Raw genomic sequence first — 5,000 nt, forward strand, 5'->3', positions numbered from 1 at the left:
TAAATTTTTGTATACGAAAAATATATTTTCGCTCGGATAGAAAACCCCTTTTGGGTTTCTGAGAGTTGATGTGAGAGTCGTACAAGTATAACGAATATACGTTGTATCCAACCCAACATTCTGGGCTTACCACATAAGGGCCATTCGGTCTGAGACACCGACCCGTGGTCATGCTGTGTAGAGAAAAATTCGCAACGGAACGCGGTACAGAACAGTCGAGGAATGGACCTCGAGGAGCTGAACGACTGCTTCTCGACCGAGATCGTAGAATAGCCGCTCGCCCGCCGCTGCGCCGACCGGTCCGCTCGAACCGACGTGCTCTCTTATAGTAACCAAACGGGCGGCCGCGACGACCGCGGCGCCGGCCGCTCAGCACGGGCGCTTATGGTGGTAAACTGCCGCGCGTACAGACCAACCGGCCGGGCTGCTGGTACTTAGCCGCTGAAACTATGGTCGATTCGAACATATATTAACATACGATTTTTATTCGATAAATCGTTATTGTACATATTAAACGTTAGTTTCCACCGAAAGAAAAATTTTTTAGAATTTTTTTTTTCCAAAAATTGCAAGAGTAAACTTTTTTAATATTCGATTTAAAAATTTTTAAATGCTTAATCCTTACATTAAACTACTGGGAGAACTCAGAAATCATAATGAAAAAAATTACAAAAATTTATTTTTCTCAGAAACTCCGAAAAACAGAGTGGTCGAATCCGTGCAAGCCGGAATTTTTCTAAGTCCCCACGGTCAAGAGTAAACTTTTTTAATAAGCGTTTTAAAATTATTTCAATGTTTAATCCATGCGTAAACATGATGTTTATTAACGTTTTTAACATTAAAAAAAATTACAAAAATTTATTTTTCAAAAAAAATGGAAAAAACCGATTCGTCGGAGCGAGGTGTCCAGCCCGTGCGGTAATTCCAGCAGGCGAATCGGACTTCCCGAAATTTTTCTAAGTCCCACGGTCGACACCAACTTTTTTAATAAGCGTTTTAAAATTATTTCAATGTTTAATCCATGCGTAAACATGACGTTTATTAACGTTTTTAACGTTAAAAAAAATTACAAAAATTTATTTTTCGGAAAAAATGGAAAAAACCGATTCGTCGGAGCGAGCTGTCCAGCCCGTGCGGTAATTCCAGCAGGCGAATCGGACTTCCCGAAATTTTTCTAAGTCCCACGGTCGACACCAACTTTTTTAATAAGCGTTTTAAAATTATTTCAATGTTTAATCCATGCGTAAACATGACGTTTATTAACGTTTTTAACGTTAAAAAAAATTACAAAAATTTATTTTTCGGAAAAAATGGAAAAAACCGATTCGTCGGAGCGAGGTGTCCAGCCCGTGCGGTAATTCCAGCAGGCGAATCGGACTTCCCGAAATTTTTCTAAGTCCCACGGTCGACACCAACTTTTTTAATAAGCGTTTTAAAATTATTTCAATGTTTAATCCATGCGTAAACATGACGTTTATTAACGTTTTTAACATTAAAAAAAATTACAAAAATTTATTTTTCGGAAAAAATGGAAAAAACCGATTCGTCGGAGCGAGCTGTCCAGGCCGTGCGGTAATTCCAGCAGGCGAATCGGACTTCCCGAAATTTTTCTAAGTCCCACGGTCGACACCAACTTTTTTAATAAGCGTTTTAAAATTATTTCAATGTTTAATCCATGCGTAAACATGACGTTTATTAACGTTTTTAACGTTAAAAAAAATTACAAAAATTTATTTTTCGGAAAAAATGGAAAAAACCGATTCGTCGGAGCGAGCTGTCCAGCCCGTGCGGTAATTCCAGCAGGCGAATCGGACTTCCCGAAATTTTTCTAAGTCCCACGGTCGACACCAACTTTTTTAATAAGCGTTTTAAAATTATTTCAATGTTTAATCCATGCGTAAACATGACGTTTATTAACGTTTTTAACGTTAAAAAAAATTACAAAAATTTATTTTTCGGAAAAAATGGAAAAAACCGATTCGTCGGAGCGAGGTGTCCAGCCCGTGCGGTAATTCCAGCAGGCGAATCGGACTTCCCGAAATTTTTCTAAGTCCCACGGTCGACACCAACTTTTTTAATAAGCGTTTTAAAATTATTTCAATGTTTAATCCATGCGTAAACATGACGTTTATTAACGTTTTTAACATTAAAAAAAATTACAAAAATTTATTTTTCGGAAAAAATGGAAAAAACCGATTCGTCGGAGCGAGGTGTCCAGCCCGTGCGGTAATTCCAGCAGGCGAATCGGACTTCCCGAAATTTTTCTAAGTCCCACGGTCGACACCAACTTTTTTAATAAGCGTTTTAAAATTATTTCAATGTTTAATCCATGCGTAAACATGACGTTTATTAACGTTTTTAACGTTAAAAAAAATTACAAAAATTTATTTTTCGGAAAAAATGGAAAAAACCGATTCGTCGGAGCGAGGTGTCCAGCCCGTGCGGTAATTCCAGCAGGCGATCCGGGGTACTCGAAATTTTTCTAAGTCCCGACGGTCAAGAGTAAACTTTTTCATCACATATTTCAAAATTTTTTTAATGTTTAATCCACGCATAAAAACGCAGTTTATTAACGTTTTTAACGTTGAGAAAATTGACAAAAATTTTTTTTTCACTGAAAATGGAAAAAATGTATCGGTCGATGCGGGCTATCCAGGCCGTGCGGTAATTCCAGCAGGCGATCCGGGGTACTCGAAATTTTTCTAAGTCCCGACGGTCAAGAGTAAACTTTTTCATCACATATTTCAAAATTTTTTTAATGTTTAATCCACGCATAAAAACGCAGTTTATTAACGTTTTTAACGTTGAGAAAATTGACAAAAATTTTTTTTTCACTGAAAATGGAAAAAATGTATCGGTCGATGCGGGCTATCCAGGCCGTGCGGTAATTCCAGCAGGCGATCCGGGGTACTCGAAATTTTTCTAAGTCCCGACGGTCAAGAGTAAACTTTTTCATCACATATTTCAAAATTTTTTTAATGTTTAATCCACGCATAAAAACGCAGTTTATTAACGTTTTTAACGTTGAGAAAATTGACAAAAATTTTTTTTTCACTGAAAATGGAAAAAATGTATCGGTCGATGCGGGCTGTCCAGGCCGTGCGGTAATTCCAGCAGGCGATCCGAGGTACTCGAAATTTTTCTAAGTCCGAACGGTCAAGAGTAAACTTTTTCATCACATATTTCAAAATTTTTTTAATGTTTAATCCACGCATAAAAACGCAGTTTATTAACGTTTTTAACGTTGAGAAAATTGACAAAAATTTTTTTTTCACTGAAAATGGAAAAAATGTATCGGTCGATGCGAGCTGTCCAGGCCGTGCGGTAATTCCAGCAGGCGAATCGGACTTCCCGAAATTTTTCTAAGTCCCACGGTCAAGAGTAAACTTTTTTAATAAGCGTTTTAAAATTATTTCAATGTTTAATCCATGCGTAAACATGATGTTTATTAACGTTTTTAACATTAAAAAAAATTACAAAAATTTATTTTTCAAAAAAAATGGAAAAAACCGATTCGTCGGAGCGAGGTGTCCAGCCCGTGCGGTAATTCCAGCAGGCGAATCGGACTTCCCGAAATTTTTCTAAGTCCCACGGTCGACACCAACTTTTTTAATAAGCGTTTTAAAATTATTTCAATGTTTAATCCATGCGTAAACATGACGTTTATTAACGTTTTTAACGTTAAAAAAAATTACAAAAATTTATTTTTCGGAAAAAATGGAAAAAACCGATTCGTCGGAGCGAGCTGTCCAGCCCGTGCGGTAATTCCAGCAGGCGAATCGGACTTCCCGAAATTTTTCTAAGTCCCACGGTCGACACCAACTTTTTTAATAAGCGTTTTAAAATTATTTCAATGTTTAATCCATGCGTAAACATGACGTTTATTAACGTTTTTAACGTTAAAAAAAATTACAAAAATTTATTTTTCGGAAAAAATGGAAAAAACCGATTCGTCGGAGCGAGGTGTCCAGCCCGTGCGGTAATTCCAGCAGGCGAATCGGACTTCCCGAAATTTTTCTAAGTCCCACGGTCAAGAGTAAACTTTTTTAATAAGCGTTTTAAAATTATTTCAATGTTTAATCCATGCGTAAACATGATGTTTATTAACGTTTTTAACATTAAAAAAAATTACAAAAATTTATTTTTCAAAAAAAATGGAAAAAACCGATTCGTCGGAGCGAGGTGTCCAGCCCGTGCGGTAATTCCAGCAGGCGAATCGGACTTCCCGAAATTTTTCTAAGTCCCACGGTCGACACCAACTTTTTTAATAAGCGTTTTAAAATTATTTCAATGTTTAATCCATGCGTAAACATGACGTTTATTAACGTTTTTAACATTAAAAAAAATTACAAAAATTTATTTTTCGGAAAAAATGGAAAAAACCGATTCGTCGGAGCGAGCTGTCCAGGCCGTGCGGTAATTCCAGCAGGCGAATCGGACTTCCCGAAATTTTTCTAAGTCCCACGGTCGACACCAACTTTTTTAATAAGCGTTTTAAAATTATTTCAATGTTTAATCCATGCGTAAACATGACGTTTATTAACGTTTTTGACATTAAAAAAAATTACAAAAATTTATTTTTCGGAAAAAATGGAAAAAACCGATTCGTCGGAGCGTGCTGTCCAGGCCGTGCGGTAATGCCAGCAGGCGATCCGGGGTACTCGAAATTTTTCTAAGTCCCGACGGTCAAGAGTAAACTTTTTCAATAAGCGTTTTAAAATTATTTCAATGTTTAATCCATGCGTAAACATGACGTTTATTAACGTTTTTAACGTTAAAAAAAATTACAAAAATTTATTTTTCGGAAAAAATGGAAAAAACCGATTCGTCGGAGCGAGGTGTCCAGCCCGTGCGGTAATTCCAGCAGGCGAATCGGACTTCCCGAAATTTTTCTAAGTCCCACGGTCGACACCAACTTTTTTAATAAGCGTTCTAAAATTATTTCAATGTTTAATCCATGCGTAAACATGACGTTTATTAACGTTTTTAACGTTAAAAAA

Source organism: Nomia melanderi, unplaced genomic scaffold (assembly GCF_051020985.1).
Source record: "Nomia melanderi isolate GNS246 unplaced genomic scaffold, iyNomMela1 scaffold0154, whole genome shotgun sequence".
Taxonomy (NCBI): domain Eukaryota; kingdom Metazoa; phylum Arthropoda; class Insecta; order Hymenoptera; family Halictidae; genus Nomia; species Nomia melanderi.